Genomic DNA, 26161 nt, shown 5'->3' with positions numbered 1-26161 from the left:
AAAGTACGCAAACAGGTCTATTATAGCATCGTCTGTATAGCAGATGGATTCAAATTCCTTCTCTGTCAGTCTCCGTTATAGGTAATGTATGGTGGTCTCCCTTAGAAATGGCGATAAATTACCCTGTGCCACTTTCTCCCTTACCTTTATTTAATTGGGCCCACGATTTACCAACCTGCTCCTTAGCATATGGTTCATCCAGTCTCTAATGACCCGCGTTACCCGATACTTGTCTTAGAATTGGATCAGTGTGTTGGTCTCCACATTGCTAAAAGCACCGTGTACGTCGTGGCTTCAAATCTCCCCCAGGTCCACTGTGGAAGATCTCTAGTTTCACTTTTGCTATCATTCCTTTGACCTTATCTCTCGATTCGGCTGCGATTACATTGTCATTGTCTGAATTTGGGTCGTAAACCCCACCTTTGCTTAAAGACTGGGGACGAACTGCGCATGCCTCTAGTTTATTTATTTAAATTTATATCTTCATTCCATTTTTTTAATACATTTTAATTCATAGGCAAAAGAACCTGCTTTGCATTGCATTCTAAAAACTGTTGAATTAAATGCCTCTCGTAACGCATTAACATAACTACATCTTGATTCTTTATCCAATTCGATTTCATCAAGAATAATGAATACCGAATCAGCTAACAAGCTTTCCAATATATGTTGCTTTTGACCATGTACCAAGTGGTAAGAGACGGCCCTAGAAGTGCTAGCCAATTTCAATGTCATTGTACCACTCTACTTGGGCTTGCCATGTTCGGGGTAACAAGTTGAAACATTTTTAACATTACAAAAAATAAAGGAAACGATGCAATTAAGCCATCAAGCACCCTGTCAAATCAACACAAACAGATGGTAATGAATGGTCATTGCTAAATTTAAATACTATAACATTTAAAAAGTCACGCTTGTTTCTTAAGACTTTTGCTTAACTACACATTTATGGTAGAAAGAGTTAGGGAATCCAATACAAAAATCTACAATACCCATTTCTAATAATTCATTCCTTATGAGGACCAGCATAGCACACATGTTACACTGTCTGCCAATAAAACTGAAGGCCTTGGTGCCAATTCTTGCAAGAACATCGGCAGTAGTTGTCCTCCAATTATCATTGGCGACATTTGTGATGCCTGCAGCCATATAAAAATCTCATAAAAGAAGTCTCTCTCAGCAACACCCCCTTTCGGACTCAGTAATAATAAACAGGTCCCTCTCATTGACCAAAAAATTAAAGCGAACAACACTAGTTTATAAAACATTTGTAGCCATATTATCTTATTTTCGTTCTATTCTGTTTTATTTCTTACTAGCCTAACCGGGCCTGCTTCGCTCTTTAACTCTCTTATATTTTTTTATGGTGGGAACATTTCTCCCTGAAGGAGAGAATTCGTGCCACTGCAGCCTATGTCCGCTTATGGTGCTGAACGGATACGTTCGAACCCTGGCGAGAACATCAGATAAAATTTAAAGCTGTGGTTATCCCCTCCTAATGCTGGCAACATTTGTGAGTTACAATGTCATGTAAAAATTTTTTGGTTGGGTCGTTCAATACCTGTCATTTGATACCCATATTGTATCGATTGTATTTTGATATTGGGCGGTGATTTTGGGTAACGGGGGAGGGTCCGCCCACTTCCGATATCAACAAATTATAAAGCCTATTCCTTCTTCCTGACTACATTTGTAATCTACTCCCGAATACCTTTCATTTGAGTCCCATATTGTCATTGGGAAAGTTAAAAAATAATACCGCAAACAAACGCAACGAAGTCATAAAGAAGATAAATGCTGAATGATCAATTTTGACCCCTCTGCCCTCTTTCTGTTCATGGTGGCTTCTCCAAATGAGCGCTATTAATGGCTGTTTTCAATTGGATCAACCAAATTCATTTGAAAACAGCAAGTAGATGGCGCTAACTTTAATGTTAGTGCTACTACTCGCTTGGAGTGGCTTAACACTTATAACATTGATCATCATGTGGTAGTTGTCTATAAATGACTATAAGACTACCTATTAAATAGTCACCATTAGGTATTTTTATACCCACCACCGAAGGATGGGGGTATATTCATTTTGTCATTCTGTTTGCAACACATCGAAATATCCCTTTCCGACCCTATAGAGTATATATATTTTTGATCAGAGTAAAAATCTTAGACGATCTAGACATGTCCGTCCGTCTGTCCGTCTGTCTGTTGAAATCACGCTACAGTCTTTAACAAGTAAAAGCGTGCTAAGTTCGGCCGGGCCGAATCTTATATACCCTCCAATGAACAATGATTGTACTTATTAGTATTTGGTCCAAATCGGAACATATTTCGATATAATTGCTATGGGACATAAGGTATGCAATTTTCGCCGGATTTTGATGGAAGGTGGTTTACATATATACCCGAGGTGGTGGGTATCCAACGCCTTTTTACTTGTTTACTACATTTTTATTGCAGCTGCTATAAATGTGGTGGGAAGGTCGATAAAGAATTCAGACCACCTGGCACTGAGACCCATTCAAGAAGGGATCGCCAGAATTCACTTTCCCTAAAGAGAAAATTGGACGACTATTGAGAACGATGAGTCCTCGGACTTCACTGAGGGCTCCAATATGGTAACGGGATCTTAGGCATATGATATGGGACGGTTAATGAGGTGGTAATTCAGGCGGGCAATAGGTTATCATACACCATGACAGTCATCACTGTTTTACTGTGTAATTGGTCCACTACAGGCTGAGATGGGAGTCCCACAATATGACAAGTGTAAAGGCCGGCTTAGTAAGAATAAATCGGAGAATATGAAGAAGAAACACGAGCACTTGCTTTGCCTGCGTTCGCAGGGGGAGCAGACTCTACATCATGAGTAGGTGTTTTTCTTTAATCCGAGCGATCATTCAGAAGCATCTTTCAGGGATTCCTTAAGTACTAAGAAAGAATTCACATGGTGTTATAAATCTAGACAAGCAAATGATTCAAATATTTTTTCAACGTTATTATATTCTTTTCTTGAGTACTCGTACTTCATGGTGATAAGCGAATAAATAAATGTCTGTCAATTGCATTCCCTGTTTTATTCCCCTGCCTTACCCTTAAGTATATCTAATAAAAAAATAAAAACAAATGCTAGATTTCTGAGTGACATATGAGAATTTCAGTACAAATCAACAGCATTTGATACAATTAACTAAGAAAACAGTTTTAATATTTTTCAAAGCAATAAAAGAGACATGAAAAGTAAATGGCATTTTAGAATGTCTAAATCTGTGTTGCCAGGCGGTGGAACCTTCACACTTTCAAATGCAAGCCGAAACTGGTAAACTAGATAAACAGATGAAGTCACCAGGCCATTGGAGAATTCATAAACGACCAATATTCTTGTGGTTTATTAAATTATTCGCTGCACCGGATGCAAGCTTAAAATGTATGCCATAAACAAATACTGTGAAAAATTACCAAACCAAGTTTGCCACACATATTCGAGACCCATTTTGAAATGGGCATTCAAAGGCCCCCCAAACACTTTCAATACTTCATTCTACTCACCACTGGGAAATCCAAGTTGCAAAATTAGTTTTGTAACCCAAATAAATAAGCCTCGTCAAACATATATCATTATCGGTTCGAAAGAAACAAAATAAAATACCACAATTTGGTTTATGAAACACTTTCGAAAGCCTTAGAGACACGGAGAGCGAAAAAAAACCTCGGCGAAAAATAAAATGAACAAAATATATATTATGACCCACACAGTTATTAGACCTCAAGGTAAACGATGCAAAAACTAATACACAATCCCACAAAAAAAAACACCAACTTACAAAAATAAATTCGAGAAAAAAAAATATGTTCAAACTACTTTGCTCAGATAGAAAAACAAAAACAACAGTACCCCGACCAGCCAAGCAACTGGCAGATAAACAATTATAACACCCCTGCTCTCTTTTCACTGAACTATTTATGAACAGCGGCAGCAGCAGCGTCAGCATTAGCTACAATAAAAACAAAACATACACACACATACACCAAAACAACAATTAAGTCAATTGGCAGTAGCTGCAGCAGCAGTGCAATCTGTTGTTGTTTGTTGTTGCTTGAAGCAGTCAGCATAAATACATTTTCAAGTTTGTGTCTTAAGTCTTTTGTTTTAATGCAAACACCACCAGCAATTGGCAACATACGGTGCAAAGATATCAAAATTTATTTAAAAAAAGACATACGAATGAATGAACAAGCGAATAAATGTAAACATCATGACACAGTGAATGAATTCCAAAACTTTAATAAACAATAAGGCCTACCCACTACTAATTTCGAAAATTAAAAACAAATGCAAGTAAGTGAAAATCTCATTTGTTGGTAGAAATAAGAAGCTATTGCTTCCGTGGCACATAGTAGTTGAGATGGGGATAACCTTCCCAAAATTCAATGTGCAAAACCTTGAAAGACCATCCTACATTAGTTCAACCATCAATTTACAACTGGCAGTAGTGGCGGTGGCATTAACGGTCATTTCTACAATTTGTGTTTATGAAATTTTCCATTTCTAACTTTAGTTATGCTCAATTCAGATAATTTGTAAGTAGCGGCAAGCCTAACAAATTTTGTAGCGCCTCCTTCAAATTTCAGTAACCTTGACGGCACATAAAAACATGTTTTTTTTTTGGGTGGTGGTTTCTTGTGTTGAAATTCCTTTTAAATTCAATGCCATGACCAAATTACAGTATGCATGTTAGTAAATTTCCATAAACGAATTTTTCCTTTGCTTTCATAGCTCAAAAATTAATGTTCAAAACAAAATTCGTCAAAATAGAGGTTTATGCTACATTTTTCGAATTCAAATATTATGCCAAACGCCATATGATGAATGTACAAAACAAATTTTCCCACAAACATTCCATTAATGTAATACTACAAAATATAGAACGGATGCTACATATTATGGATGCAAATATCATATGGAAAAGTAACTAAATCAGTGGCCCGGCAGCCAAAATAGGCAAATGTTAAATGGTTCAGCCATCCAATAAACTACCTATCGACCAAAAGCCCGCTGCTAGCTGTCAGCAGACAGGTGACAAGGGTCTGTAACCTTGTGATAAACAAGTAAGGACGGGGTAAAGTCGGGCGAAACTAACCTTTTGATACCCTACACCACATTGCATATGCAGGTTAAGTCGTCGACACCTAAATTTGAAACGAAAAGTTCGACCAAAATCCGGACATATTGTGGGAGTTATAGAAAAAAAAATCGTAGTGCATAATATTGAGAAGATCGGTTGATAAATGCGTTAAAAGTGAAAATCGGGAGATACATATATGTGGGAGCTATATCTAAATCTGAACAGGTTTCTATGAAATTTACAAGTGATCAGAAACGTCATAAAAAAACTTTACTTTAACAAATTTTATAAGGATCTGTTAACAAATGACCAAATTATTGCAATATTGGTCAAAATCGGACGAATATAAATATCTGAACTATATCTTAATCTCAATAGATTCTAACCAAAATCGCCATACATAGTTAAAGTCATAGAAAAAGACATTGCCCAAAATTGCGAGAAAATCTGACAAAGGCTCTAAAAGTGGGAATCAGATCATACATATATATGGGGCTATATCTGAATATGAACCGATTGCTATGGAATTCAACAGCAATGTCGTGAGTCATAAGGGAATCCAAATTTCATGTGAATCGGTTAACAAATGACCACGTTATTGCAATATTTGTCCAAATCCGACGAATATATATACGAAAATTATATCAAAATCGGAACAGATTTCGACCAAAATCCGCACGTTTTGCAGTAGTCGTTGAAGAAAGCGAAGCTCAGTTGATACATGCGCTTGCAAAAGCTCTGGAAGATGAATTCGGCGAAAGATATATACGGGAGCCATATCTGTATCTATCAAATTCACCAGTAATGTTAACAATCAAGAGAAAATCCTTTGTAATAAATTTTGAGAGAATCAGTTAACAAATGACCATTTTATTGCATTATTACTGAAAATCGGACGAACATATATATGGGAGCCATATATAAATCTGAACTTATTTTTTCCCAATTTCAATAGGCCTCGACTCAGAATCACTTTCTGATTCGATTCAGCTATGATCGTCTGTCTGACCGTCTGTCCATGGTTATTTGTGGACAAAGTCCAGTTCGTAAAATAACATCCGATCGTCTCCAAATTTGGAACGGAGACGGAGATGGCCGTTCCAAATTTGGAGACGATCGGATGTATTTTTACGAACTGTACTTTGTCCACAAATTAACATGGACAGACAGACGGTCAGACAGACGATCATAGCTGAATCGAATCAGAAAGTGATCCTGAGTCGATCGGTATACTTATCGGTATAACTGTACCACAGTGGTTGTGTAGGGTATAATGAAGTCCTATTGGATCTCAAAAAGGATGGCGTCAGATTATCCCCATATGCAAACTTCGTTCTACTGATCCAAGCCAAGTTTCTATCAACGATCGGCGAGATCATGGCAAGGTCATTGTGGCAAGGTCGAGTGCTCTTCTCTCGGAGATAAAAGATACCGTTTTTAAAACTCCTCTTTTGAAGGAGGCGAAATACTTTGGCCTAGTCTTCAATTCGAAATTGCAGAAGAGTTGTCAGTAGGAAGTGGAGATTTAGCCCGAAGATAACATAATGAATGTACACTAGAGTGGGTAAATTGTTACCGGTTGCTATTGTTGTAATCTACGAAAAATTCTAAGAGTTAAAAAAAAAACATGGATCTGAAATAAAAAATGAAACTTCCATTTTTCAACGACAAAATATGAAATTTTATTAGTTTTTGGACCAAAAACAGACCTTTGTAGTAAAAACTAGAAAATCTACATCAGTAGTGGGCAAATACACACACACACTATTACACATTATTGTGTACGTGAACAAGAATATAAGCCCATGGGCTTTAAAATAGTATTCATATATGTTAGTGTGCCCACCACTGCTCTAGACCCATGGTTTCTTGGGCAAAACTTCTTAGAATTTGTCGGAGATAACGATGATGACAATTGCTTGGATTGAATTTGGATTTTTGCCTCATTTGGCAAAAATTTGGTTTTGTAGAAATTTTAAGCAGAATCCTTGGTGGTGGACTCCTAAGATTCGACCCTGACGTACATAGCACGTTTTTACTTATGTTTCCCAAACCACCTCTGATCTTTTGGCCTTCGGAATCTATATACCAAAATTGCAGTATGCAAAACAAAGTGCTATTTCGAAGAAAAGCAAAAATACCCTCCATATGCATTGAAGATGTTAATGAAGTGCAATTGGCGAAATGTGTGTGGGGGAATAACTGAATGTAAATATTTAATATCGTACTCGTACACTTTTCTGTATGTACGAGTATATGAGACCATATGACTGACTATGTAAAACTTTATGGCCGCTTTTGTCTGTTGGTGTAGACAAAGTCTGTTTTTGTTTTATTTATTTTAAAATGTTTTGCGTGGTTTGAAAATTTGGCCTAAAGGCAACACACTTATGGGCATAAGCACATGGCTTTGCTGATTCAGTCTTGATTTTTAATAAGTGTTGTTTTTAATGATAATAATATTTTTTTCTCTTTTTTTTTTGGGTTTTCTTCTTAATATGATAATTTTGAGTCTTGTTTAAAACTCATAAAAAAGGCAACAAATGCCACCAACAAACAGACATACATTCGCCTTCTTCTTATATCAGCGGCGGTTCAGTCATTCGTACATCAAGAACGAACGTTTTGTGTAGGTTTTTTTGTTAACTTTAATTAAGCCAAGTTCAGCTAGATTGTCATATCACATTGCTAGTGGTGACGGTTGTTGGTGTTGTTGTTGTTGTTGTTAAAATACATCTTTAGTTACCATACCCCTTAGATCGCATGCCCCCCTCTTTGGTTTATTTTGTTCTGTAATTTACATTAAAAAAAAGAATAGAACATGCAAACACTCCAAAACTCGTATTGTCCTGGGTGGGCAAACAGAAACCACGACAAAAACGAGTATAAAAATTGTCGAGCGAACCACTTGGGAGGGGATCTATAGACGCGTCTGGCATGAGTTACAACATTCTAAACACATGTAAATGGCCACATTTCCATTGGTTGCCATGATGTGGTTGTGCATTGAAATTTAGTTCAATGTCTGCTTAAATGCTTGTTTTTGTTACCATTGGGCTGACACCAAAAACCCGAGTGGGAAATGAGAGGTGATTTGATAATTGTTCGCAAAGTAGATTGGCCATGAATTTCTTGGAGAAAAAGGTATGTAAAATTTAATGGGTAAGCTGATTTAGGGTATGGTACTTGCATAAGGTTAAAGCAACGCTACCAGGAAACAGGATGTTTTATTTTTAAATTCAAAAAAAACTTGCCAGTTGTTCTGTGAATGGCATTTAAAAAAAAATGTTTAATGAATTTTTTTTTGGGCAAAGGTTCTCTATGGCGAAATTGTTTAAAAGGAGAGATGTGATTCTTTTATTTTCTTTTATTTAAAGAGATGGCTGTACACAAACTATAATTTAAATGGATGCTTAAACCGTATCTTAACTTATTTCTGCCAATTTTGATTGTCAGATTTTAGGTCTGTCAGAATGCTTCTAGGGTTATTTTCCTAAAGAATACCTTAAAGAATATGCTTACCTGATCGTGCCATCGTTACCTTTCATAGTCTTTGGAACTATTGAGTACGTGTCTTTACTCTTTGGTAGTCTTTCACTAAGGAGTTGTATTTGTAACCTGAAGTTTGGTTCTTAAGTCTTTTGTTTAACACAATATAGTCCCCTTACCGCCAAAAAGATGTAATGACAAAATTTTGGGATTTTTAGTTTTTAGTAGGAATTGAGAACTGACGACTGTTTTCATCTTCAGAGGGGACTGTACACCTTCAGAGAGGGCTGTACACATGCAGAAGGGGCTGTACACAAATTACAATATAATTGGAAGCTAAAACCGTTTCCTAATTAATATCAGCCAATTTTGATTATCAGATTTTAAGTCCATCAGTATGATTCTAGGATTATTTTTCCAAAGAATGCCTATAAGAATATGCTTACTTGATCGTTCCATCGATACCTTTCATCGTCTTTGGAATTATTAAGTACGTGTCTTAAGTCTTTGGTAGTCTTTCACTAAGGAGTTGTATTTGTAACCTGAAGTTTGGTTCTTAAGTATTTTGTTTAACACAATATCGTCGCCAATTTTGTATCGATAAAACATTTTTAATGTAAGTGCCATTTCAATTTTGGTAGATAAACTCTGCGACAGCGAAGGGCACTTATACGATTTTCGCCAGACACAAGTACCTCAAACATATTAAGCAATAATTGCATAAAATGGGTAAGTTAAGTCATAATGAAATGTTTTATATTTGGATGAAGAGTACGAGTCGGTTGTTTAAAAGTAGGGCTATGTACCTGTGAAGCGCCCCGGCTTCGAGCAAACCAAACCAAAGGGAAATAGGGGCCGGCTAGGACAATATGGGACTCAAAATTCAAGCCTTTGGAAGTACAGTGGTCACCAATAAACCCATATTGGTCATCGGGGACAATATGAGACGCAAATAAAAAGCGTTTGGAAGTAAGTGCGAAGGTCATATCCAAATTTGGGGACACCCAAAGAAACTCCCCAAGACAGAATTTTGGGTCGATTGGAAAATATAGGATTTAAATTAAACGACTTTGAAAATCTTTATACATTTATACATCTATATCATATTACGTTCCGATCTAGACTATATCAGGCAAGGGTTTTGAGGTGTCAAAAAGAACTCGTAGTTCCAAATTTGGTTGATATCGGGTATTAAGTACAATTTGGTCCATTCTTTCTAACTTTAATCGCAGATCGGCAGCTATATATAAAATAGTTCGAGCTGAACCTTATTTAAAAAGTATGTTGAGGACCCTATCACAAATCTCTGTTCTAAATTTCAGCGAAATCGGATAACAAATGAGCCCATTATGGGCCCAAGACCATATATTGGGTCTGATTTGGATTATATTCGGTCCGGGTGTGACAAAGCTTTATACAATTCACTGTTCCAAAATTTAGAGGAGTTGGATAATAAATCCAGCTTTTATGAGCTTCAGACACTACATCGGGATATCGGTCTATGCGACAGCTATATACAAATAGGGTCGGGTATAAATGAAAGTCGGCATAAATGTGAAGGTGTATAAAATGACTGTTTGTTCCGAATTGCATTGAATTTAAAGTGAGACTTCCAGCTCACTTTCAAACAATGGTATCAATTGCACTTACCTCTAAAGTACTTAAAACTAGGCCATTTATGTGACAGCGAAAAAGATCTTAGTGCCAAAAATACCTTTATCTTGATTTAAATGCACAACAATGTTTACCACTATATCCATTTTTCATGTTTCAATCTAAGATATGCTGTGATTTATTAAATAAAAACCTTCTCCTGTAAAGTTTTGAATTTGGCACATCCATCTTTTTGGTGGCTATGGAACGATATGTCGGCTATGGAATGATATCTTTCTACAATTAAATCAATTTAAATGATCAGGCAGTAACGTTTAAAAACATCTAAGGGTTAGACCCCATTTGTATTCAATAAATATCTTCAATTTTATTATTGAACTAACCGAGCCCGGCTCGTACTTCTGTTCCCGAAAATGCAATTTTGGAGAAAAATACTCTCAATTTGGAAATTTCTGCCTAATTTCAGTTGAAAATGTATTCCAATTCTCCTGTGAATTTACTCTCAAATACCAATAAATAAAAGTCCTGTTTAAGGGTGTGGTGGATCCTTCTGAAACTTGGTCTCAAAAGTGGAAGAAAATTTCGTGCTCTACTCCCAAAGACCTTTCATTTAAGATATATGCTACCATGGTCGGTAAATGTATCCCATTTGAAGGGGTTGGATGACCCACGAAACACTTAGTTCCACAATTGGATATCAGATTCGCTTTCTGATCTCAATTACCTTTAATTTGATATCCATATTGTAGTGATTGGTCTATAAATCCGTTTAGGGGGCTTTGGGGTTGGGCGGCCCTCCTAGGCACCCCACTTCAGATTCTGATAACAAATTTTTGATTTTTGGCTAATGTAAGTGTGCCAACCAAATTTCGCTTTAATCGCCCTACCCATCTTCGAGATCTGGTGTTTTTCAAAATTATTATTAAGGCCCGTCTTAGAGTGGGAAAGTTAAAAAATAATACCGCAAACAACCGCAACAAAATCATAAGGAAGAAAAATCCTGTATGATCAATTTTTACCACTCCGCCTCCTTTTTGTGTTCATGTTGGCCTCTCCAAATTAGCGCCATTTACAGGCTACTTTTAACTGGGTCATCTAAATCCATTCGACTTCAGCCTTTGAAAACAGCCAGTAGATGGCGCTAACTTAAATGTTAGTGCTACAACTCGCTTGGAGTGGCTTAACGTCTATAACATTAATCATCATGTGGTAGTTGTCTATAAATTGTGGTAGGCCTGATTTGTGGTAGGCCCTTCGACATCTTTCTTGAATTTAGCCCAGATCGGTTTAGAGTTGGATATAGCTGCCATATAGACCGATCCGCCGATTTAGGGTTTTAGGCCCATAAAAGGCACATTTATTGTCCGATGTCGCCGAAATTTAGGACAGTGAGTTAAGTTAAGCCCCTCAATATACTTCTGCAATATGGCACAGATGGCACAGCACAGACTTATAAGCGTTTGGTCCAAATCGGAACATATTTCGATATAGCTGCTATGGGGCATTTGGTATGCATTTTTCATCGGATGTTGACGAAAGGTGGTTTATATATATACCTGAGGTGGTGGGTATCCAAAGTTCAGCCCGGCCGAACTTAAAGCCTTTTTACTTGTTTTCTCTGAAGCACCTTTCGTTTGGGCTCTATATTGTCGTGATTGGTCCATAGGTCCATAGGTCCGAGGCACCCGACCCCAACAATAGAAACCATGTTTTGTTTTGACTGTGAGAGTGCAAAAAAAAAAATACAAACGAATCGCATTACCAATCTCCGAGAGCTGGAGTTTTTGAAAATAAGGGTAATGAGATGTGCTTTTTAGGGAAGGGATGGCACCTCAGACATTTCGCCTCAAATATGGATATCAAATTCTTGCTGCACTCCCAAATCCATTTAATATGAGCCCTATATTGCCATGGTCGGTAAATATGAACTGTTTGGAAGGTGTTTTGGGGCTGGGGCGGCTACCGGCACTTTGCCCTTAAAATAGATATCAAATTCGTTCTTTACTCCTAAATACTGTTGATTTGAGCTCCATATTGCCATAATCGGAAATGAAGTTCAGTTTAGGGGATGCTTTAAAGCATCCCCAAAACACTTGGACTCCTAAATTGGATATCAAATTCGTTTTCTATTCTCAAATACCATTCATTTGAATCCCATATTGTAATAATGGGTCAATTAACCTATTTGACTTATTTTTGGAAGGAAAAGCACCACCTAGACTTGGACGCAAATTTTAATGTCATATTCGTAATCTACTTCCAAATACCTTTCATTTGAGTCCCATATAGACATGGTCGGCTAATATGCCCATTTGGGGGTAATTGGGGTGGGGCGACCTCCCATTCCTTGGACCTAATTTTTTATGTCATATTTGTAATCTTCTTTCGAATACTTTTTCTTTGAGACCCATATTAACATGAACGTCAAATATATATTTTTAAAAGAGTTTTTAGGTTGAGGCGACCCGCTGATTACTTGGAGCCAATTTTTAATACGATGTTCGTTTTCTAGTCTCCAATACGTTTCATTTGATATCCATTTTGTGCCTATCGGTCCACTTTTGGTATTGGATGGCCATTTTAGGTTAAGTGGTAGGCACCGCACCTATCCGTTATATAAAAATTATATAGCCTATGTTTTCTTCCAGACAAACTAACGCAGTCTGTAAAAATTTTAAGAAAATCGGTTCAGCCGTTTTTTGATTCCACGGAACAAACCGAGTCCCATATAGTCAAGAAGGATCATATGTCCATGTAAGGCGTTTTTGGGACGTAGGGTGACCCTCAATACTTCGATCTGGTTTTGTATGCCAGATTCGTAATACAATACCGAATACCTTTCATTTGAGGCCCATATTGACATGAACATCCAATATGTCTGTTTGGGGAAATTTTGGGGTTTGGGCGGCCCGATGGGTAATAAGACCCAAATTTTAATACCATATTCGTATTATATTTTCCAATACCTTTTATCCGATACCTATTGAGTCACGATCGGTCCCCTTTTGATTTTGGTTTGTACTCACGAATTACCTTTCATTTGAGTCTCATGTTGCCCCGAGTTGTCCACTTTTAGTTTTGGGTGATGCTTTAGTGGTAAAGGGGAGGGTCTGCCTCCCTTGATATATCAAAAATTTATATAGCTCATCGCTCCTTCTGGACCACTCCCCACAATATGTGAAAATCAGTTCAGCCGATTTTGAGTCTATACGGAGCAAACAAATTTACAAACCCACAAACAAACAAATAAAAACACAACTACATTTTTATACCTACCACCGTTTGCAACACATCGAAATATCCATTTCCGACCCTATAAAGTATATATATTCTTGATCAGCGTAAAAATCTAAGACGATCTAGACATGTCCGTCCGTCTGTCTGTAGAAATCACGCTACAGTCTTCAAAAATAGAGATATTGAGCTGAAACTTTGCACAGATTCTTTTTTTGTCCATAAGCAGGTTAAGTTCAAAGATGGGCTATATAGGAATATATCTTGATATAGCCTCCATATAGACCGATCCGCTGATTTAGGGACTTAGGCCCTTAAAAGCCACATTTATTATCCGATTTTGCAGAAATTTGGAACACTAAGATAAGTTAGACCCTTCGACATACTTCGTCAACTTGGCCCCAATGGGTTCAGATTTGGATATAGCTACCATATAGACCGATCCTCCGATTTAGGGTCTTAGGCCCATAAAAGCCACATTTATTATCCGATTTTGCTGAAATTTGGGACAGTGAGTTGTGTTAGGCCCTTCGACATTCATCGTCAATTATGGCTTGGATCGGTCAAGATTTGGATATAGCTGCCATATAGACCGATCCTCCGATTTAGGGTCTTAGGCCCATAAAAGCCACATATAATATCCGATTTTGCTGAAATTTGGGACAGTGAGATAAGTTAGACCTTTCGACATCCTTCTTGAATTTGGCTCAGATCGGTTCAGATTTGGATATAGCTGCCATATAGACCGATTCTCCGATTAAGGGTCTTAGGCCCATAAAAGCCACATTTATTATCCGATTTTGATGAAATTTGGGACAGTGAGATAAGTTAGACCTTTCGACATCCTTCTTGAATTTGGCTCAGATCGGTTCAGATTTGGATATAGCTGCCATATAGACCTATCCTCCGATTTAGGGTCTTAGGCCCATAAAAGCCACATTTATTATCCGGTTTTGATGAAATTTGTGACAGTCCTTCGACATCCTTCGGTCCAGATTCGAAATGAAAGGGTTTACATATATACCCAAGGTGGTGGGTATCCAAAGTTCGGCCCGGCTGAACTTAACGCCATTTTATTTGTTATATATACAGATAGATTATGCATTTCTCTTAAGACTTCATCCTCGTTATACCAACACAAAATCTATTTTTATATGTCATGGGCTATTTAAAATATTCCAAAAATGAATTTTTTATTTAATGAAGTTCTAAAATCAGTTTGATTGCTTTTTATTGATTTTCCGATTTGTGTTTGTCTCTTTAATTATAATTGTAGGTGGTAGCAAAGTTCCATTCATAGTGAGATATTATTGCTAATCGTTATGCATAATGACATTATTGCCTTTGAATTTTGCAAGGCGTGCCCGCACATTAGCATAAACTTGGATTATTTAACGAGAATATTAGCATACATTTCGCTTTGGAAGACCGCAAAACCAATGACAATGTTGACATTGAATATGCAAAAAGATTGAACTCGAACTTCCTTTCGGAAGATTCACCAAAGGAGATATAACAATAAGGAAAATTAATAGATTTAAGCTGAGAGAAGTTTATCTAATCATGATATCAAATGAATTCTATAGGTTAAAGCTATGGAAAGTTAATCTCACCATAATAATACAATTCATACAAAATAATATTTGGGCAATTACGTTTGACAGATAAAACCTGTAAAAATTTTAAATTTTTTTTTAAAAACTTTTAAGTTTATTAAAATCTGCAGAATTTAAAATTTTTTTATTTTTTGCAAACTTTTAATACATTTTACACATTAATGGTGACTTTGAGACGTATTCTGCAATTGCATATTATTAATCATTATACAATATAACATCATTCATGTCATTAGCATATAAACTTAATTGATTTTATATGCACTAAACACACAAAAGCAATCAATAGAGGATTTCCTCTATTTTAAAAGTTATTTCATGAAATGAACTTATATGGATGCCGACATCAGCACCTACAAAGATAAGATATCAACATCTATGCCAAATAAACTGCTTCAGTGTCAGTCATCAGAAATTGATATATGAAGTAAATTATAAGATTATTTAAACAAGTAGGTAAGGTTAGGTTTAAGCGGCAGTCTGCCATCAGACTCACTAAGACGTTTTCGTCCATTGTGATACCACAGGAATAGAAGAAGGAAGATGCCTTCTAGCTCCTACCGTTGAACCATCCAGATCGCTCTTAAAAACCCAATAACTTGCGAATGTTAACATCCTCTAAATCAGACAGGTTCTCAAAGTTATGAGAACCTAAAGTGGAACTCCTTCTGACTGCTAGTGTGGGACACACACACAAAAAGTGTTCTATAGTCCTCACAGCTTCTGCAAAAGTCGTTGTTCGTAACCTTCAGTCTGTCATCATGTTTTCCTAATAGACAGTGACCTGTCATGACGGACACAATGACTGAGACGCCTATTCTAGCTAATGACAGCAAAACAGTAGACCTCTTCAAGTCTAGATTAGGCCACATAGTTTTGGTTTGCTCACAGTCCCTCTTTGTGACCATCTATCATTCGTTGTTTTTCGGGCCTAGTCCTGAAAACATAGCTTACATGTCGCTAGAGGCATTCCCTCAGATTCCAGTATCCCTGGAATATGTAGGATAGTTCCTACTCTCGCAAGCTCGTCCGCTTTAAAGTTCTTTGGTATATCTCTGTGGCCCGGCACCCAGAACAGGTGAATTTTGAACTGTTCAGCCATCTCGTTGAAAGATCTTCGACAATCGAGGGTGGTTTTTGTTTTCAGAAATAATGGCTGTTTGTAACACCTCACAATAACCGTTTGTAACACCTCGCAAAATTCGTCTTAGACCGCATAAAGTATATACAATCTTGTTCGTCACGCCATTTTAAGTCGATTTAGCCTTGTTAGTCCGTCTGTCTATCAGAAACAAGCCAACTTTCGAAGAAGTAAAGCTAGGTCCTTGAAATTTTGCACAAATAAGTCAAATTGGTCCACGTTTTGATTTAGCTGCCATATAAACCGATATTGGGTCTTGATTTCTTGAGCTTCTAGAGGGCACAATTTTGTTTGTTCTGACTTCCAACTACTGTGTCAAGTATGGTTTAAAACGGTACATAACCTGATGCAACGATAAAAATAGTTTTGAAAAACAATAACTTTTATCACAAAACCAACGACGAAATTTGGTAATTTTCCTGCAACAATTTATTTAGAATATCAACGACCCAAAGAACATATTTGTTGTTGAAAGGCACTCGCCTTGCAAGCCATTATAAAGCCACAACAACAATATTAATCAAAGGCTAAACAAACCAGTAAGGAAAGACAAAAGTCGGACGGTATCTAATTCTGGACCAATTTTAATGGACCTCGGGGGCGGTTTTCAGATAGGTTAGAATATCCGCCCAAAGTTTTTTAGGCTTCTACAAAAATTAAGAAAAACGGTACTTTGGTTGAAATTGAAACCAGAACTGCGGAGTTGAAGTTGAAGTCGATTAATTTTGCCCGGAATCGCACTCCAACTCCGGGCAAAGTAATAAAAAATGTTTCCACAAAAAAAAACCATATCAGGTTAGGGACCGATTCGCACCATATTTGGTTTGGATGTTGGAGACCATAGTAGAAGTCATTGTGCATTTCAGCCAAATCGGATAATAATACTTGGCACGCATTTTGATGGTCATAGGAGAAGTCATTGTACAAAACTTCGGCTAAATTAGATGAGAACAGCGCCCTCCATAGGCTCAAGAAATATAATCGGGAGATAATTTTATATAGGAGCTATATCAGGTTTTGAACCGATTGGAACCATATTCAGCACATCTGTTAAAGATCATAGGAGAGGTCCTCGTGAAATATTTCAGCCCAATCGGATAAGAATTTTTCCCTCTATTGGCTCAAGAAATAAATTCGGGAGATCGGTTTATATGGGAGCTAAATCTATCCCAACAGACCTAGACCACACCACTTTCTGTTCCAAATTTCAACAAAATTGGTAAATAAATGTGTTATTATTATACCCACCACCGAAGGAGGGGGGTATATTCATTTTGTCATTCCGTTTGCAACACATCGAAATATCCATTTCTGACCCTATATTCTTGACCAGCGTAAAAATCTAAGACGATCTAGAAATGTCCGTCCGTCTGTCCGTCTGTCTGTTGAAATCACGCTACAGTCTTCAAAAATAGAGATATTGAGCTGAAACTTTGCACAGATTCTTTTTTTGTCCATAAGCAGGTTAAGTTCGAAGATGGGCTATATCGGACTATATCTTGATATAGCCCCCATATAGACAGATCCGCCGATTTAGGGTCTTAGGCCAATAAAAGCCACATTTATTAACCGATTTTGCTGAAATTTGAGACAGTGAGTTGTCTTAGGCCCTTCGACATTATTCTTGAATTTGGCTCAGATCGGTCCAGATTTGGATATAGCTGTCATATAGACCGATCCTCCTATTTAGAGTCTTAGGCTCGTAAAAGCCACATTTATTATCCGATTTTTTTGAAATTCGGGAGTGTTAGGCCCTTCGACATCCTTCTTGAATTTTGCTCAGATCGGTCCAAATTTGGATATAGCTGCCATATAGACCGATCCTCCGATTTCGGGTCTTAGGCCCATAAAAGCCACATTTATTATCCGATTTTGCTGCAATTTGGGATAGTGAGTTGTCTTAGGCCCTTCGACATACTTCTTGAATTTGGCTCAGATCGGTTCAGATTTGGATATAGCTGCCATATAGACCGATCTTCCGATTTAGGGTCTTAGGCCCATAAAAGCCACATTTATTATCCGATTTTGCTGAAATTTGGGACAGTGAGTTGTGTTAGGCCCTTCGACATCATTCGACAATTTGGCCCAGATCGGTAAAGATTTGGAAATAGCTGCCATATAGACAGATCCTCCGATTTAGGGCCTTAGGCCCATAAAAGCCACTTTTATTATCCGATTTTGCTGAAATTTGGGACAGTGAGTTGTCTTAGGCCTTTCGATATCCTTCTTGAATTTGGCTCAGATCGGTCCAGATTTGGATATAAACTGATCTCTCGGTTTTAGGTTTGTGGGTCATAAAATGCGCATTTATTGTGCGATGTCGCCGCAATTTGGGACATTGAGTTGTGTTAGGCCCTTCGACATCCTTCGTCAATTTGGCCCAGATCGGTCCAGATTTGGGTTTAGCTGCCATATTGACCGGTCCTCCGATTTAGGGTCTTAGGCCCATAAAAGCCACATTTATTATCCGATTTTACTGAAATTTGGGTCAACAATTTCACTCTGATCGGTCCAGATTTGGATATAGCTGCAATATAGACCGAGCTCATAATTTAATGTTTTGGGCCCATAAAAGGCGCATTTATTTTCCGATGTTTTCGAAATTTGGAACAGAGACTTAAGTTAAGCCCCTCCACGTATTTCTTCAATTTGGTCTAGATCGATGAAAATTTGCAGATCGGTTTATTTTAAGGTATAGCTACTAAAAAGACCAATATTTTGTTATACACATTTGAACAATGACTTTTACTTATTAGTATTTGGTCCAAATCGGATCATATTTCGATATAACTGCTATGGGACATAAGGTATGCACTTTTCACCGGATTTTGATGACATGTGGTTTACATATATACCCGAGATGGTGGGTATCCAAAGTTCGGCCCGGCCGAACTTAACGCCTTTTTACTTGTTTTAATTCGCTTTGGGAATATTTCTATATTCAAGCACCCTGAGATGTGCCTTAAAATATATTTACAAATTTACCTTTTATCAGAATTGCGTTCACAAGAACAGCCTCAAAATATCCGCTATTAAGTTGTGTGTCTCTGTCGTTGTAGTTATTTTTTACTGTAACGTTTTAGCTGTGAGCCGGAAATACGCTTTTTTTTATTGCGAAAAGTCGTTACAAAAAAAGTTGCAGCAAAAAAAGATGCAAAGCTCTTTACACTTTTTTGTGGTGTGTTTATTTAAATTTTTTTTTACACTTTTCATCAGAATCACTGTGAGCAATTATTTTGCGTTTTTTTGTGTGATGATGAATGCCACCACGTTTACAATTCCCTATTAAAGATGGTTATTTGTATGAAATTTTATTATTTTTTGTTGGTGTCACTGGTCTCGCTTGAATTTTCACTTGCAATTAACACGCCACAAAAACAATTGAAATATGGGTGACTTTTTATTTTGGGCGAGCGATATTTAACGCCTGTTTTATTCTTTGCAATTCAAGCTGAACAGGGCTTGCTGCTGTTTTTTGTGAATTTTTTTCTCTTTTGAAGCCTTTGTCTGGTCGACAATGAAATTTAGCACTTTTTGTCACACCGTATGGAACTTTCCTGTTTCACTTTTTAAACGTTTTCGTTTTGTTTTTTTTTTTGTAATATTTGTTTATTTTTTCCGTTGTTTTGTTTGCCTGCGTTTTGCTTTAGAATTTTTTGTGGTTGTTCGCTGTTTTAGCTCCTCTAGACAACTGACATCATTTGCAGCGTTTTTTCTTTTTTGGTTTTTTTGCTTTGTCTTTGTTGTCGTCGTCTCGTTTGGACTGGTTCTGCCGGAGATTTGAGCTCAAAAACTGTTATACACCCCGTCTTTAGCGATGCGATCGTTCATCTCGTGCAATGGCTCGCGTCTTAAATTGTTGCCAATGTTTTCTGTTTAGATTTTTCTAAAAAAAAATCAGTTTTTATGACTTTTCGCCTTGTTTTTTTTTTTTGTAAAACTTTATTTTTATTATCAACTTTTTTTTAATTTCATGAACATTCACTTTATTTTACTTTTGTGGTAGTTTTGTTTGCTTTTTATGGAATACGTTTTTATGGATTTCGTTTTATTTTGTCGTTTTCGCTTCTTTGCTTTTTTTCTTGTTTTTTTTTTTTCTTTTCTTCAATTTGGCCAAGTCTCTATTCTGCAGCTGAGTTTTACGAGTTTTACACTCAACCGCCTTTTAAAGTTGTGTGCTTTATGAAACCGTCGCTTAAGCCCGCCAACGCTGTACTAAAAACGTTGGCTCACTGTTGTGGCCATTAAATAAGTTTTCATCGATGATGTCAGCTTCGTTAGCCATGCTCCACTGGCAGAGTAGACGATGTTGATGCTAAGAGAATTTTGGTCTAAAACTCTCTTCGACAGTAAACAAAAAGAGCTAAGAAAAATATAAAAATGAAATTATTTCTTGGGAAGAAATTAAAATTCTGATTATAGTATTATAAATTAAATAATTTAAAAAAAGACAGCAAAAATATTTGAAAATTCTAAAATATACAATACAATAACAAAAGCGTATTATGTATTTGAAAGTGATATTGGGTGGAAAACGGAACTGAAAGTGTCGAAGAGCATCCTAAAAAGATGTTCAGATGTTGGGTTTGAATCCAAAGATAGTCCAATGGCCTTAAAGCAGCGTTATTGTGTGATCATATCGAGAAGATTGCCTGACCACTGCAGTGTGTATCAAGCGGAGATGCTTGCAATTAGGGAAGTGGTGGAATGGCTCGGATATAATGTCATAACGAAGATTGGCATAAATATATTCTCAGACAGCCAGGCAGCCATAAAATCCAGGGAAAACGTATTTCTGAACACAAAAGCCGCCCTCGACTGTTGCAGATCGCTCAACGACATGGCTGAACATTTCAAAATTCTACTGTTCTGGGTGCAGGACCAAAGAGATATCCCAAGGAACTGTAAAGCGGACGAGCTTGCGAGACTAGGAACTACCCTACACATTCCAGGGATATTGGAATCTGTGGATATGCCTCTAGCGACATGTAAGCTAAGTTTTCAGAACCAGGCCCGAAAGACAACGAATGATAGATGATCACAAATGGGGGCTGTGAGCATTCCCAAACTATGAGGTCTACCGCTTTGATGTCATTGGCTAGCAAAGACGTGTCAGTCATTGTGTCCGTCATGACAGGTCATTGTCTATTCGGAAAACATGCTGACAGACTTAAGATTGCCAGCAACGACTTTTGCAGAAGCTTTGAGGACATCGAGGGAGAAGAGACTATAGAACACCTTCTGTGTGTGCTCCGCACTGGCAGCCACAAGGAGTTCCACTTTAGGTTCTTATTTCTTTGAGAACCTGTCTGATTTAGCGGAGGTGAACGTTCGCAAGTTGTTGCGCTTTTTGAAGCGAACTGGATGGTTCAACGGTAGGAACTAGAAGGCATCTTCCTTCTTCGGTTCCTGTGGTATCACAAGGGACGAAATCGTCTAAATGAGTCGATAGCAGACAGCCACTTAAACCTAACCTAACCTATTGGTTATTAAAGCCAACTAGGAAACAGGTATCACTATGGACTAGTAATACCAGTGTCCATCCGTCTGTTGAAATCACTCTACGATCTTTAAAAATGAAGATATTAATCCAAAACTTTGCACAGATAATTACCTACATCACCACTGTGGTACGGTTTATTGTAACCAGGGCTGCGGAGTCGAGATTTTTAGACTGGAGTCGAGGTCCGACTATTGGGCCGGAGTCGCAGTTCGGTTCGGAGTTCAGCACGCTTGCTCCGACTCCGAACCGCTGTCTGACACGGGCTTAATAAACCGACTCCGAGTTAGACCCCGACCGACAAGGATCAGACTCCGCAGCCCTGATTATAACTTAATACATTTGTTTGTGACACACAGAAGAAAAGGAGATTGACCCATTTGTAAGTATGCGGATCGAATCGGAGTCGCTTTCTGTCTGTCCGACCGTCTGTCTGTCTGCCGGTCTGTCTGTCCGTCTCACTGTCCGTCTATCCGTCTGTCTGTCTGTCCGTCTGTCTGTCTGTCCGTCTGTCCGTCTGTCTGTCCGTCTGTCTGTCTGTCCGTCTGTCTGTCTGTCTGTCTGTCTGTCCGTCTGCCGGTCTGTCCGTCTGTCTGTCCGTCTGTCTGTCTGTCCGTCCGTCTGTCTGTCCGTCTGTCTGTCCGTCTGTCTGTCTGTCTGTCCGTCTGTCTGTCCGTCTCACTGTCCGTCTGTCTGTCCGTCTATCCGTCTGTCTGTCTGTCCGTCTGTCCGTCTGTCCGTCTGTCCGTCTGTCTGTCTGTCTGTCTGTCTGTCTGTCGATCTGTCTGTCCGTCTGTCTGTCCGTCTGTCAGTCCGTCTGTCTGTCCGTCTGTCTGTCCGTCTGTCTGTCCGTCTGTCTGTCCGTCTGTCTGTCCGTCTGTCTGTCCGTCTGTCTGTCCTTCTGTCTGTCCGTCTGTCTGTCCGTCTGTCTGTCCGTCTGTCTGTCCGTCTGTCTGTCCGTCTGTCTGTCCGTCTGTCTGCCCGTCTGTCTGTCCGTCTGTCTATCCGTCTGTCTGTCCGTCTGTCTGTCTGTCTGTCCGTCTGTCTGTCTGTCTGTCTGTCTGTCTGTCTGTCTGTCTGTCTGTCTGTCTGTCTGTCTGTCTGTCTGTCTGTCTGTCTGTCTGTCTGTCTGTCTGTCTGTCTGTCTGTCTGTCTGTCTGTCTGTCTGTCCGTCTGTCTGTCTGTCTGTCTGTCCGTCTGTCTGTCCGTCTGTCTGTCTGTTCGTCTGTCTGTCTGTCCGTCTGTCTGTCTGTCTGTCTGTCTGTCTGTCCGTCTGTCTGTCTGTCTGTCTGTCTGTCCGTCTGTCCGTCTGTCCGTCCTTCCGTCCGTCTGTCTGTCTGTCCTTCTGTCTGTCCGTCTGCCTGTCTGTCCATGTTAAGGTACAGGGGCAAACTTCTCATATATCAAGGAGAGCTGTCTGATTCAAGTTTTAAGCTCAATTAAAGAGATCAAAGATATCCCTTTCTTTAGGGAGAAGTTTTCACATGGCTGCCATGCCAAATGGTACAGTACCTCACATATGTCGCCAGCATTAGTAGGGGAAAACCACCGATGATGATTTTTTTCTGATGGTCTCGCCAGAATTCGAATCGAGGCTTTCAGGGTCATAGATCATAATTTTCGCAATTACAAAGTACTTTTCGAAATTTTCATCCGATCATCTTCAAATTTGATACAGACATTTTTTAGGTTAGAGACGAAGCCTATTTAAATTGAAAACAAGTAAAAGGGCGTTAAGTTCGGCCGGGCCAAACTTTGGATACCCACCACCTCGGGTATATATGCAAACCACCTCTCGTCATGATCCGGTCAAAAATGCATAATTTATGCTCACATAGCAGCTTTATCGAAATATGGTTCGACTTGGACCAAATTTGACACAGATATTGAGTGGTCTATTAAGTACAAATCATTGTTCAATTTTGTAGAACCAAATATTGGTCTTTTTGGTAGCCATATCTAAATATAGACCGATCAAAACCATATACGACATGAATGTCGAAAAGCCCAACATAAGTCACTGTATCAAATTTCAGCAAAATCGGATTTTAAATGTGCCTTTTATGGGGCCAAGACTTTAAATCGAGAGATCGGATTATACTGCAGCTATATCAAAATCTGAGCCGATCTGGGCCAAATTGAAGAGGGCCGACGAATGGCCTAACAAAACTCACTGTCCCCAAATGCCGGAAAAATCGGACAATTAATGTGCCTTTTAAGGACCCAAAACCTTAAATCGAGAGATCGGTCTATACGGCAGCTATATCAAAATCTGGTCAAAACCGATCGAGGCTAAATTGCAGAATGATCTGAACCGATCTAGGCCAAGTTGAAGAAGATTGTCGACTGGCCTAACACAAATCACTAACCCAAATTTCAGCAATATCGGATCGTAAAAGTGGCTTTTATGGGCCTAAGACCCTAAATCGGCGGATCGGTCTATATGGGAGCTATATCAAGATATAGTCCGATTTAGCGGTTAATATGACCGATTTAGGGGTGTTTTGGGGATTGGGGTGGCCCCCCAAACACTAAGCCCGGAAAATATATCAGCAATGTGTTCTATTCTCATATATCTATATATCATTTATTTGAACCCCATATTGCCATTGCCCTCAAAATTGGATAACAAATTCGTTTTCAAATCTCATTTAAACTCCTTATTGCAAAAGTCAGCAAATATGTCCGGTTTGGGGTATTGGCCCTAAAAACTATGAATATTTAGATCCACTCTCTTTATGACCCAAATTGTCTTGGTGAGCAAATACGTCCTATTTGGGGGTTGTTATGGTGGTGGGACGTCCGCTAGACAGTTGGCCCCTACTGTTGATATCAGATACGTGGTCTACTCGCACAAACCTTTAATTTGAGCCCCATATTCCATAGTTGGCAAAAACGTACGACTTGGGGGGTGTTTTGGGGATGGGCGGTCACTCAGTAAGTTGGCCTTGAAGAAAATATATGTCGGATTCGTTTTCCACTTTAAAACCCTCTTATTTGAGCCTCATATTGCAATAGTCAGAAAATACTTACTATTTGGGTGGTGTTGTGGGGGTGGGGTATACTTTTCCCGAACATTGATATCAAATTCGTGCTTTACTCCCAAAGACCTTTCATTTGAGCCCCATATTTCCATAGTCGTAAATTTGTCCCCTTGGGGGATGTTTTTGGGGAGAGGCGGCCCCCCCAAACACTTGGTCCCATATTTGGATAACAGATTCACATTCTACATTCAAATACCTTTTATTTAAGCCCCATATTCCCATGGTCAGTAAATAAGACCACTTTTGGGGGTGTTTTGGGGAAGGGGTGGTCCCCCAGAAACGTGGTCCCACATTTGGATATCACATTCGTATTCTACTCGCAAACACCCCCCCCCCCCCTCCCCCCCCCAACACCACCCAAATAGTAAGTATTTTTTGACTATTGCAATATGAGGCTCAAATAAGAGGGTTTTTAAGGTGGAACACGAATCCGATATATATTTTCAAGGCCAACTCACTAAGTGGCCGCCCATCCCCAAAACACCCCCCATGCCGGTCATGTTTGCCGACTATGGAAATATGAGGCTCAAATTAAAGGTATGTGGGAGTCGACCACGTATCTGATATCAACATTAGGAGCCAACTGTCTACCAGACGTCCCACCACCATAACAACCCCCAAATAGGACGTATTTGCTCACCAAGATAATTTGGGTCTAAAGAGAGTGGAACTAAATATTTATAGTTTTTAGGGCCAATACCTTAAACCGGACATATTTGCTGACTTTTGCAATAAGGAGTATAAATGAGATTAGAAAACGAATTTGATATCCAATTTTGAGGCCAATGGCAATATGGGGTTCAAATAAATGATATATAGATATATGAGAATAGAGCACGTTGCTGATATATTTTCCGGGCTTAGTGTTTGGGCGACCACCCCAATCCCCAAAACACCCCTAAATCGTGCATATTTACCGACCATGACAATGTGGGCCTAAATGAAAGGTATTGGGGGGTAGAGTAAGAATTGATACCCATTTACGGAAACAATTTTCTGGTTGTCTACCCCTTTCCCAAAATACCCCACACACAAATACCCCAAATTTAATATGACAAATGAATTTTGGAATAAATATGCAAATTTTTCGATTAAACCGAGCTTTTATTTCATCGAACATCCATGTAGATACAATACATATGAGAATACATGCCGATTAGAGCGTGCTCTGTTTGTATTCCACGTACAAGAGATACTAGAAAGCAACCTCGAAAAGAAAAATCAGGAACTCCTTGCTACTTACAAAATCTCTTACTGTTTTCCATACTACGACACTAAATAGGTTCATGTCTGGTATTGTGTCCCCATCTAAATCCTATAGGAAATGCTCCAACGTCTCATCATCTTCCACCCATGTCCTACACATGCTATAACTTGCCGCACCGATTATGCATAAGTGG

The 26161-nt window shown here is 38.6% G+C and overlaps 1 protein-coding gene across 5 annotated transcripts in view; it reads right to left on the bottom strand.

Annotated features, from left to right (window-relative positions):
* Window positions 1-20428, bottom strand: part of LOC106092677 (serine-rich adhesin for platelets) — a 250128-nt gene extending 229700 nt beyond the window's left edge. For all 5 annotated transcript variants that reach the window (XM_059364548.1, XM_059364550.1, XM_059364551.1 and 2 more), the window contains exon 1: window positions 19203-20428. The gene's annotated coding sequence lies outside the window, so the exon portion shown is untranslated. The remainder of the gene's footprint in view (window positions 1-19202) is intronic.
* Window positions 20429-26161: the final 5733 nt, after the last annotated feature.

This window comes from Stomoxys calcitrans, chromosome 3, assembly GCF_963082655.1.
Source record: "Stomoxys calcitrans chromosome 3, idStoCalc2.1, whole genome shotgun sequence".
Classification (NCBI taxonomy): Eukaryota; Metazoa; Arthropoda; class Insecta; order Diptera; family Muscidae; genus Stomoxys; species Stomoxys calcitrans.
This window is presented reverse-complemented; position numbering and strand designations above follow the sequence as displayed.